Source organism: Piliocolobus tephrosceles, chromosome 20, assembly GCF_002776525.5.
Source record: "Piliocolobus tephrosceles isolate RC106 chromosome 20, ASM277652v3, whole genome shotgun sequence".
Taxonomy (NCBI): domain Eukaryota; kingdom Metazoa; phylum Chordata; class Mammalia; order Primates; family Cercopithecidae; genus Piliocolobus; species Piliocolobus tephrosceles.
In genome coordinates this window covers 2,110,542-2,123,162 of record NC_045453.1, presented here as the reverse complement: position 1 = coordinate 2,123,162, position 12,621 = coordinate 2,110,542, and the positions used below count along the sequence as shown (strand labels likewise).

The 12,621-nt window shown below is 47.0% G+C and overlaps 1 long non-coding RNA gene across 1 annotated transcript in view; it reads left to right on the top strand.

The window, feature by feature from the left end:
* The window catches only part of LOC111548240, a 61,048-nt gene extending 49,152 nt beyond the window's left edge, over positions 1–11,896 (top strand). The window contains exon 4 of the long non-coding RNA XR_003309644.1: positions 11,315–11,896. This is a non-coding gene — a long non-coding RNA (uncharacterized LOC111548240). The remainder of the gene's footprint in view (positions 1–11,314) is intronic.
* The last annotated feature ends 725 nt before the right edge of the window (positions 11,897–12,621 follow it).

The following is a 12,621-nucleotide window of genomic DNA, read 5'->3' as shown; positions in this document are numbered from 1 at the left end:
GCTGCAGCTCCACCACACTGCCCTCTGGGCCCACAGCCTCCCTTTCCTTCTCCTCCCTGTCTCCTCTTCCCGAGGCAGCACAAGGGGTCTGACTGGCAGGTGCAAGCGACTCCTGGTGCCCTAAGGGGAAGCCCCTGCCCAGTGTGCGATAGCCAGTGCACAGGGTCCACAAGCACTTGACCACATCTCAGGCTGGCTTCTTGCATGGTGGCCAGAGGACATGGGTGGAGTCTATTTGTTGCCACCCCGGGAATCTGGGAGCCCGAGAGTGAGCGTCTTCTTCATCCCCAAGGCCAAAGCCTCACTCCAGCTACTCTCTATCCTCAGTTTTCATTTCCTCCTTCTCCTAATCTCTGTCTCTATAAACTCTTGGCAATAACCTTCGAATACACAGAGTCTCTTAGAGAGGGAGTACAATGGCTCCCGTGGCTGGCTGTCAGCAGGCACTGGAAGAGCAGAGGAGCAGGGGCCTCTCCTGACTGTTATTCACCAGAGGGAAGTCGGGGCGGCGAGAGTAGAGACACTCGTGGATAATCCTCATTAAGCCATTGATGTTTAATATCCTTCACCCCCTGAGTCTACTGTCGCCTCAAGAGCAAATAGTTCCTGCATTTGCTTTTCCTTTCCTTCCACAACCTCCTTTACACACACACACACATAGGAGAAGGCCAGGAGCAGCCTTCCTCCTTAGTCCTGGAGAACCTTGCCATAAAGCTCACCCTCTCCTGGGCTCAGTGATGCACCAGTCATGGTGCCAGCCCTGTGGGCAGCAGCCTGGGGAGTGGGTACCATGGCTCAGCCAGGTTCACTTGGGCTTAGATCCCGACGCCACTGCTTCCGCTTCCTCACTGTGTGACAACTGATGGATACTTCACCTCTCTGAGTGCCTGAGTCATCTTCTGAAGACAGGAGGATGCTGCTAGCTTTTATACAGACGTCAGGGCTCATTCCAAAGCTCTAGCATGCTCCCTTCCCTGCACATCCTCCCTGTGCAACCAGTCTCTACTACAGATCTCGAGGTGGGCAAAAGGCAAAGAATAAAGAAAAGGAAATAACTTAAAACAACCAGTCCTCAAATCATTCCATTAGGTAGGATTCAGGAAGCACAGGGTGGAAGATGGAAAAGTTACGAAACAAAGCCAGCATTTCTGAAGGGCTGTCTGCTACCAGGCCCCATTGTAAACACTTGACACGGATCAACACCTGATTCTCCCCACCATTCTGCCATTAGATGCAATTCCTGCCCCCACCTTACAGAGAAGGAAATAGAGGCTGGGAGAAGTTAAGTCACTCGCACAAAGCCATGTAGCTAGGAAGTGGCAGAGCACAGCCTGATCCCAGGCAATCCGACTCCAGGCTTGTACCCCAGCCATGAGCTGCACTGCGTCTGGGCTTCTGCTCCCTGCTCTGCTTCATGCACGGAGCTCTGTGTGCGTTCTCTATTCCCCTGTCAGCCTGGAAAAGTGGCGGCAGGCAACATGGATCACTCAGGAGGACTTCAGTGGAATTAAGTTCTAGTCCTCTGGTCAGCATCAAGTCTCCCAAATCACTTTTCATGCTACAGTGTGTACAGCGTGAATGTCCACACCGGGGCTGGGTGGGCAAGCGCGGGAGAGACTCCCACTGCCCAAGCCATCGTGTTTGTGCCTCACTGCTGCAAAAGGGAGTCAGGAGCTGTGCTCATTCTCTCTCTCTCTCCCCCCCGCCCCGCCTTATTCTTTTATATTGAAACATCCCAATGTACCATTCTCTGTGCTGAGTCCTTAGGGCTTAACATACCACACACAACTTTGCCCTCTTTGTCCTCACCATCCAGGTTGAGGGGCAGATATAGGAACAGCCACTCACAGCAGTATGGCAAGTAGGGGCTAGGAGGCCTGGAATACTGTGGGAACAGAAGAGCTGGGGAGTTGGGAGAAGGCTTCCTGGAGAAAGTGAGCATGAAACTGAGGACCGAGGCACAGGTGGGAGTTTTCCAGGCAGAGGGCAGGAAAGGGCATCTCGGGCAGAAGGAACAGCTCAGGCAAAGGCCTAGAAGCAAGAAGAGTTGAGTGGGATGGTGGGGGAGTCACTCTTGACTCCCCTCTTTCTCTTGCCCTGACACCTCCTCAGCACATCTTCACTGCCTCTGGCTCTATTGCCCGGACCCCTGGTCGCTGTCACTTCTCTCCTAGATGGCTGGCTCCTGCCTCTGCCCTTACCCACCCATGACCGGATCTCGGCTCACTGCAAGCTCCGCCTCCCGGGTTTAAGCCATTCTCCTGCCTCAGCCTCCCTAGTAGCTGGGACTACAGGCGCCCACCACCTCGCCCAGCTAGTTTTTTGTATTTTTTAGTAGAGACGGGGTTTCACCATGTTAGCCAGGATGGTCTCGATCTCCTGACCTCGTGATCCGCCCATCTCGGCCTCCCAAAGTGCTGGGATTACAGGCTTGAGCCACCGTACCCGGCCTGAGAGATTCTTTTAAATGCAACTCAGGCCGGGTGATGTGGCTCATACCTGTAATCCCAGCATTTTGGGAGGCCGAGCAGTTGGATCACCTGAGGTTGGGAGTTCAAGACCAGCCTGGCCAACATAGTGAAATCCTGTCTCTACTAAAAATACAAAAATTAGCCAGGGATGGTGGTGGGTGCCTGTGATCCCAGCTACTTGGGAGGTTGAGGCAGGAGAATCGCTTGCACCTGGGAGGTGGAGGTTGCAGTTGAGTGGAGATCATGCCATTTCACTCCAGCCTGAGTGAAAGGAGTGAAACCTTGTCTCAAAAAAAAAGAGCAACTCAGATTGTACTTCACCCCTGCTTAAAACAACCCAGTGGTTTTCATCTGACTTGGAAAAAGGTCCACACGCCTCACTTGGAGGGTCTGCTCTCTGCTGACCTCCTGTCCTCCCCACTTCCTGTAGCTGCCCTGGCCTCCCTGCTGCTCCTCAAACACACCGAGCACGTTCCTGCTTCGGGGACTTTGCGCTTGCTGTGTCTTCTCTGAGGAACACACTTTTCCCTATATTCCTTCCATCACTGCATCTGGTTTTGGGCTTAAACGTCACTTCCCGAAACAGGTCTCTTCTGCAAAATCTATGTTCTGTCCCTTTCCATCCCTCACCTACCTCTGTCAGTCTCCACAGCAATTATCCCTCCCTGATGCAATATATGTATTGGTTTATCTGATTATTGCCTGTTTCCGCTGGTAGAGGGTAAACTCTAGGGAGGTAGGCCTTTTGTCTTGCCTGGCACATTGTGGGTGCTCAGTACACATTCGTTGAGTTAGTGACTAAGAGAACAACAAGTGCTTCAGTGTGGCTGGAGCACAGAGTGAAAGATGGGAAATGGAGAAGTCACACAGGACCCAAGGGCCAGGTCAACATAGCACTTTATCTGAAGCGCGAGGCTGGAAAAGGTTGGCAATGGCTCTCCACGTGGACAGAGAACTCAGAGATCTGGAGGGAAGTTACTCAATCATTTAATCTGGCTCATGAGCATTTCTTGTTGCTCTGGTGCTAGTGATTCAGATTCAAATCCAACATGATTCCTATGCTCAACAAGCTCACAGTCCAGTAAGGGATATCTGTTGTCATAAAACGCCATGGAGTGGGTGCAAAAGCAAAGCAATGCAAGATACAGAGGCAGCAGTGATGTACTCTGTCTGGGGATCCCTGAGTAGGTAAACTCTGAGGTGGGTTTTGAAGGATGAATAGGGGTTTGCCAAACAAAGATGGGTCTCCTAATGCATCTCAAAGAGCCAATGTCAAGGAAATGGAGACACTGAAAACTTCATGTGTTATGACTGGAATGTAAAATGGTACAGTGCTATGGGAAAAAAATTTTGATGGTTCCTCAAAATGTTAACCATAGAATTACCATATGACCCAGCAATTTCATTCCTACATATATACCCAAAATAACTGAAAATAAGGACTCAAACAGACACCTGTACACCAAAGTTTATAGCATCATTATCATCATCATCATCACCATTAATTTAAAGACAGTGTTTCACTCTATCACCCAGGTTGGAGTGTAGTGATGTGATCACACTTCCCTGTAAACCAGCTTATTTATTTATTTATTTATTTATTTATTTATTTATTTATTTGTTTATTTATTTTAGGGACAGGATCTCATTATGTTGCCCAGGCTGGTCTCAAACTCCTGGCCTCAAGTGATCCTCCCACTTCAGTCTCCCAAAGTGCTAGGATTGCAAGTGTGATCACCATGCCCAGCCTATATCAGCATTATTCACAAATCAGCAAAAGTTACAAACAATCTGAGTGTTCATCAACATAAAAATAGATAAACGACATGTGGCAGATGTACATACAACAAATAATTATTTAGTTATAAAAAGGAATAAAGTTTGGATCATGCTACAGCATGGGCAAACCTTGAAAACATTATGCTAAGCGAAATAAACCAGATGCAAAAGGACAAATAGTGTATGATTCTACCTCTATGAGGTACCTAGAACAGGAAAATTCAGAGAGAAAAAGTAGAGTAAAGTTTACCAAGAGGTAGGCGGAGGGGAAGTGGGGAGTTATTGCTTAAATGGCCTGAGTTTCTGCTTGGGGTGATGAAAACATTCTGGTAGTAGATAGTGGTAATGGTTGCAACAGCATTATGAATCCACCAAACTACCCACTCCCAGTGGGCAAAACTTCACCTTCTTTCCTATTTTGCCTCAGCTGGCAGCACAACTTCCACACTCTGAGCTAATAGACATTGTCTGTCTACTTGGTGCCCATCGCTCTGCTAGTTTGTCTCTATGTATTATTATCTCATTTAATCCTCATAGCAAATCAACAAGTTAGGTGCTATTTTCGCCTTCATCTGCCAGAGGAAGAAACTGAACTTAGAGAGGTGGCCAGTTGCCTGAGGTCATAAGCTCATAAATGGAATAGACCCCAAGTTCCTCTGACTGCAAAGACCATGCTTTGCACTACTACCTCACAGAGGCAAGCTGAAACCCAAAAGCAGCAAATGCATACATGCTATTATCCACCGAGAGTCACCCTGCGCCAGGCAGAACACTAAGAACAGGGATACATGATCTTTAGTAACCTCTCAGTAACCCAGTTAGGCAGGCACTGTAAGTTCTACTTTGCAGATGAAGAAACTGAGACACTGAGAGGTGAAATGACTTCCCAAGTAGCACAGCAGGACAGGGACAGAGTCAGGACTCACATCAAGGTCTGTATAGCTCCAAAGTCTGTGCCCCTTTCTGCTTTATCACATCCACCCATGATGCTCCTCTGTCCTTCCTAGCCTTCTGGGGCCAAGACCTGAACAAGAATTTGACCAGCACATGGTAAGGAGGGACACCTGTTTACTGAGCACCTACTATGTTCTAGGTCCGGACTATAGGCTTAACATTTATGATCACGTGTCTGGAACATGTATCTGACCTCTGCTGCCAGTCGAACAAGAGGTCAGTGGCAGGACTGGATGCCTGGTCTAGACTTCACTGGGTAATAATGTGAAATGCTTTTAGCCCCCTGCAAAAAAAAAGAGAAAAACTTTATATCTCAAATCTAAAAATCTAAAAATCACTAAAATCTAATCATAGCCTCCACACATCAAGTCTCTGCTAGGTGCCAGACACATCTCCTAAACTATCTCATTTAACCCTCACAACAACTCTAGGAGGTAAATATCATTAGCTCCACTTTGCAGATGAGGAAACAGAACTGAGGGCTCAGTCACTTGTCTGAGATTACACCGAATGTGTTATAGCTGGGATATAAACCCCAGTCTGTCTGCCTCAAAAGCCAGGGCTCTTTTCACTCATCAAGCTACCTCTCAAACACCACCAGCTCCTAATTCCTCAGCAGCAGCCTGGGCATCAGCAAGAGGATAGACCTGCCCAGAGATCCTGGGTATTTGATCTGAAATAAGACCCTTCATCTAAGACCCGCTCCTGATCATCCCATGAGCCCCATAATGTACCTCACTCCGAATAATAGCTCTCTATGCCAGATGAGTTTCTTTCTGCCAAAGGGGGAGTTAAATTGCCTTTTTCTCAGTCATAAATCTCACAGTTTCTCCTAAATCCTATTGAGCTGACAAATTGTGTGGCCATTTTTTTTTTTTTTTTTTTTTTTTTTTTTGGCGCAATCTCGGCTCACTGCAAGCTCCGCCTCTGGGGTTCACGCCATTCTCCTGCCTCAGCCTCCCTAGTAGCTGGGACTACAGGCGCCCGCCACCATGTCTGGCTAACTTTTTTTTTTTTTCATTTTTTTAGTAGAGACAGGGTTTCACAGCGCTAGCCAGGATGGTCTCGATCTCCTGACCTCGTGATCCGCCTGCCTTGACCTCCCAAAGTGCTGGGATTACAGGCTTGAGCCACCGCGCCCGGCCAAATTGTGGCCTTTTCTGTATTCATTCCACGAAACACCTGGAGTATGTATTATAGGCCAGGTTTTCTGCTAAACACTCAGCTGCATGACTGAGATGACCCAGTTCCTACCCTCTGGGAATCACAGGCTGGCAGGGATGATAGCAAGTAAACAGTACTTCCAGTAATTTCAGCACCACCTGGACAGGGCTGAGATACAGGTATGGATATACAAGAGAAGTACCCAAGCCAGTTTGTTCAATATGAGAAGTCATCCTGGAGCTGGAGGCCAAGGCTGGGTTTTGAAGGCTGAGTAGAAGTGCTCCATGGTGATCAGAAATGGTTCTGTGCAGCCAAAAGAAATCATCCAGGCTTTTTAAAGCAAAAGTTGGTTTAACATAGGGGATCAGGAACTCTAAAAGGTGCTAGAGGAGGGAAGGTGCTGGAGGAGTCAACAGGGCCTCCGTAAATGACTCCCAGAATACTACCTGACCAACCAGCCATGCAATCAGACAGTCAGGCACACAGGAGACCACCCCTGCAAATAGTGAGTTCAAGAACTTACTGTCACCCTTGGGTCCAGGAATCTGGAAGCTGGGGCTGGGGAGCCACCATGACATCATCACAACTGCCTCTCAACACCCATGGGGGTGGCCAGACTCTGAGATGCTGCTGCAAACCCCCCCATGCTGCCGTGATGGCGCCTGCTGGAGGAAAGAGCCACAGCAGCAGAGAGATGGCCTCTGTTTCAATTCCAGAGTCAAATCTCACACAGCCTAGATAATTGGCAGAATATAATCAACATCGAGAACTTTAGCTGCAAGGGAGGCTGGGGAAAATAGTTTTCACCTCCTATCTCTGCAATACAGGAAAGTGCACCAAGGGGAAGAGAGGGAGTGGATGGGAATGGGGGCTGAGGCCCAAGCAGGTGTATCCCCTCAACTGGGAAGGAAAGGAGTGAGTGCCCTAGGCCAGGTGGACACAGATCTTGAATTTCCTCTTCTGTCTCCACACAGAGGCCCTTTTTCAGGTAAACAATCCCCAGGTGGTATAGGGACCACCTACAAAGACCCCATCCCTGTGGCCCTGTCAGAGCGGGAGACCAATGAATCCAGATTCTCACTTCTGTGATGAGGAAATGGAGGTGCAGAGGGAAGACTATTGTCTTAAGGCCACACAACTCCATGGGCAAGCAGGGCCTAGAACCTTGTTCTCCCTTTGTGTTGTGCCTGCTCTGCCATCCTCTTCTTCACGTTCCAGGGCTGGAGTCTGGCTGGAGCTGAGGGTGGTGGCTGGTGTAGGTGAAGAATTGCAGTCTGGAGAGAGGAAAAAACTCAGCCTCTGGTGTCAATTATGCCTGAGTTCTCCTCCGGGCTCCACTCCTGCTAACTGTGTGACCCTGGGCAAGTTACTCAACCTCTCTGAGCTCCAGTTGCCTCCTTGGTAAAATGGACATAGAGAAAAGCACAGAGTCGTCATGAGAATGGCAGATGCTAAATATAATGAAGCATACAGTAGGTATTCTTGAAATGGGAGCCGATGTGACTGGTTCCACAATACTATTGTTAACTATAAAGTGTTATTACTATTAACAGTAACTGATCCTCCCTGAATTGAAGGTGAAAACTTTTTAAAGGTTTTATATGTGGTTTAACCTCACCGCTTTTTATTCTCCTACCTCATTAGCAGCATCAAAAGACCTGCACTGTAACTACTTCCATTATTCTAGCCTACCTGCATTTGCCAATTTCTAACTAAACATCTAGGATTCCTCCCCTCATAGAGATCCTCACCCAGAGACCCACAAGTACCCACAGACCAGTATACACAGATTCACACCAAACAAACACTCATACATACACCTGGTTTTGAACAGACACACACAAGCATGGTCAAATACACAGACCCTCACTAGTACTCAGATTCACACACAAACTTATAGAAGCACAACCTCACCCAAATACACACAGACAAACACACACACAGAGAAACAACAGCAGCACTCATACAAATACATCCTTCAACACGCACACTCCATACCCTCCCAGTTGTGTGACACACTCAGGAATATTAAAAGTTGCAGGGAACGGAAGTAGCTGGGAGCCTTGCTTCTGAGTTCTCTTTAAACAAATGGTCAGTGACAACTCAGGACTCCTTGGAGCCCTCGCTGAAGGACCTTTATCAGCCTAAAGCTGAGCCTTCAGCCTGGGTCCCATCTCAGATAAGATCATTAATTTTCCATTGCAGCTTCTCTCGTTCTCTCTCTCTCTCTCTCTCTGAGTCATCTTTACAAGCCCCTGAAACAATGGCATTTAAGGAGGGAGCTTTCTCAACACCCCAAATCCATACAGAAAGGTTCAGCTTCCTTGGTAAAGAATTTACATGCCGGGGTAGGGTGCATGGAGTGACATGGTTTTCACATTTGAGAAAGGTGAGTGGGAGGGAATATCAGACAACCGCACAGTGCAGATCATCATTTAAATACAGTCCCCATGGGGCTCGCTGGCAGCATTAAAATTGCTCCGTGCCTCTGTGGGGGTGTCACAGAACAGCCTCTCTCCTTTGTTCTGCTTTACCACAGAAAGAGGCAGTGTGGTGCAGTGGAAATACCCTAGGGCTGAATCCTAGGATTCAAGTCCGATCCATCATTTCTGGGCTGTGTATAACTAACTAGACAATCCACTTACCTCTCTGAGTAATGATGTTTTTATCAATAGAATACAGTGATTAGGAGCAATGAAGGGCTCCAGAGCCAGACTGCCTGGCTCGGCCCTGGACTAGCTGTGTGATCTTTGGCAAGTTGCTTAATCTCTCTGAGCTTCAATTTTCTTATCAGTGAAATAGAGGAATAACTTCACTTGCCTCATAGGGGTGATGCAAGTATGAAATTAATATATGTAAATGCTTAGCACAGTGCCTACTACATACTCAGTGATCAATAAATGATAGCAGGTACATCAGTAACTGTCATCTTGTGTTTCTCATATTCCAGACACCCTGCTTTGTCCTCCTCAAGACCTACAGGATCTGGTCTTCGTGTTCCCTAATGTCTAATCTACTCCACTCACACTGGCTCCCTTTCTGGTCCTTGGATATGCCATATTGTTCCCATCTCAGGGTGTTTGCTCTTGTTGTTGCTTCTAGTTAGAAAGCTGCCCTCCCCTAATATTTACATGTCTTATTCTCTCAATTCATTCACATCTGTGCTCAAATGACACCTCCTCAAAGAGGTCTCCCATGATCACCTTGTCTAAAAGGCACCTTATTTATCATCATCTATCCTCTTGCTTGGAATTATTCTACACATTTGTGTACTTGTTTATTCTTCCTCGCATCCACTAGAATGTAAGTTTCAGGAAGCCAGAAATCTTGTCTTTCTTGTACTTGACTGTATAGCTGTAGCTCCTATAACAGCTCCAGGCCATGGGAAGCACTCAATAAATATTTACAGAATGCATGAATAAGTAAAAATAGTATCACATTAAATATGGGTCAAAATGAAACACTCACTCAGCTTCAGCCTGTTAATCCCAGACCTATCTCTCTTGGGCTACTGTATACCACATATATGACTCTACCATATATATCTGAGTATCTGAGTCAGAACTTCCACAGCCAGTTCTGACTCAGAGCTGCCTACATTCTTGGGTGACAGACATGGATGAAAGCAGCTGGAGAAGGCATCGATGACTGCTGCCTTTTCCTTGCCCAGGAAGAATCTGGAGAAAGAATCCACCACTTTTTCAGAACACTTTAAAATAGGACTTTATGAGGCTATGGACTCCCAGTACCCACTCCCTCCCACCATTGTAGAGATGATCATCCTGCATCACCTATCTGCCCAGTGTTTCCAGTTAGCAAGAAATGCCAAGTGGGGACATCTGGAAAACGAAATACCAGCTTTGGATTCCAAGAGACGGCAGAATGAAGATGTCACTAATAGTCAGTGAAAAGCTGGCTCATTCTTCCTCTCTTTATTCACTTCCCCTGGGCTCCATTTTCTGCCTCAGCACCTGCGCCACCTCATGCTCGGGAGCAGGAATTTGGTTATCAGCACCACGGACAGCGATTGGCTTGCCGCCGGGGAGGCGAGGAAGCCAGAACGTGGGACTCTGATGCAACCAAACAAATGTTTATTGAGCACATCCTGGGGGCAGGCATACTGAAGAATACAGAGATTTATGTGGTCTTGACCTTTAAATAACTTAATCTCTTCGAGTCATCAATATTCCTAAATTGATACAGCTGGGGCAAGGCCCTAAGCCTCCTGATATTTGGAAAGTGGAGAATCAAAGGGAAAATGTTGCCCTTCTCAAATGAATTTATGCTGTGTATTTGCATATATTATCTAACACTCTCATTAGACTGACACCCTAAAAACAAACAGAAAAGCAAAAAACAGGTACTGCAATGTTCTATTCATCATTATACCGCAAGTACCCAGCATGATGCATGGCCCACAGTAGACACTCAATAGGTTTTTAATAAATGTGTGGATGAATGAATCCTCACAAAATCCTATTTTACCCATTTTAATTTTACCCCGATTAATTTTACCCCTATTTCATAGATGAGAAAACGGAGTCTCTGAGAACTCCCTTCTCATGACAGCTATTATGTGGCAGAGCTCAGGTTTGAATCCAGGACCTCCCAATTTCATGCTGTGCTGTCAAGCAGAGCCACTTAACTATGCGCTGGGCACTCTCGGAGCCTAGAAAAGGCGCTAGCTTGGGAGAGGCTGATTCTAACAATAGCACTGACTCACTATTCAACCTTGAGGGAATCATGTTTTTCTTTCTGGCCTCAACTTCTCCATATGTAAAATGGAAAAGGAGATTGTGTGGCTAATGGGTCCTCTCCCCACTCCACAAATGGTTTGTAAGCTGCTTCCTCGAAGGCTTGGATCTTGCATCTGTTGCAGCTGGACAACGCGACCAGCAGGGGGCGCTACAAAATGAATTTAAAACATCCTTCCCTTGCCTCCGCAGGGCGTCAAATGAGAAGTGTATTGATATCCCAGCAGACCTCAATATTCTTTTTCATCTTCCCGCTATAACCAGAATATGTGCGCAAGCAGTGCAGGCGCTCTTCTTTTTAGAGTGCAACAAATGAACTTCAACCCCTCTCGAGAAGTGAGTAAAGAGGCAGCCCTAGGACACAGAGACAGTGCAGTGAGGCTGCGGTGACTTATCGCCCAGGAACCCACTGATTGAGTAACTTTGGATAAAGCCTCGAGCAAAGATAACTGTTTAAATGGCTGCAGCAGCGGAAAAATCAGTTTGGCTGATTGATGTCCTGGGTTTCTTGTTAGTGGGTGGCTTCCAGCCATGGCTCTGCCTCAGCTCCCAGAATTACTCCAATAAGTGACTTGCTCATCCCTAACTCTTCCCAGGGGGTGGGGAGAGGGAGCTGAATCAGCCCTCTCACAACCCTGATTGGGACTTAATAGGAGACTAGTGGGCATTGGTGCACTGGGGGCAATATAGGGAGAGGAGCAGATTCGTTAGGCTTGGCAAAAATATCTGTAGCCTGTGGGTGTGGAGGGGAAAATAAAGTCAGAAAAGAAGCGATTGCAGAGTGAATGTCTTTCAATTCTTTGAAAAGAATGCAAATCAAATGTGTCATGAAGGCTGTTTCTGTAACCAAATCCTAGTCATTGAAATCTAGATTGACCAAAGTGGGTCTCCAGATTGAAGAGCAGCAATGGGGGAGCTTGGGAAATGTTTGTCAGGGAGCCTTACTCAGTATAGGAGTCACCTGGGACCATCAGACGGGAGCAGGCTCTGCAATTAACCAGTCCTTGATTCAATCGTGGCTCTACCATTGACTGTCTGCAAGGCCTGGATCGAGTTGCTTCATCTTTCTGAAACTCAGCTTCCTCATTTGTAAGATGGGAGAATACTAATAATATATCAACTGTCTCAGCTCTCTATCCTTGCAGATTAAACCACATTAACACTTTGTGGAATAACAAAGCAATCACTCGATTGTGCTCACAGAGTCTTAGATCAGAAATTTAGACAGGACATAACAGGTATGGCTTTTGTCTGCAGCATGATGTCTGGGGTCTCAGACGAGGAAACTCAAATGGCTGGGGGTTGGAATAACATGAGGCTTTTTCACATAGTCCCAGGCAGGGTTGCCTCAAAGGCTGGGTTCAGCTGGAACAATGACTTACCTGTGGCCTCTCCAGCAGGATTCTAAAAGCTAGTGTTCCAGTGAACAGGCGGAAGTCGCATGACCTTTTATGACCTAGCTTTGCAAGTCACATAATGTCACCTCCTTTGCACTCTGT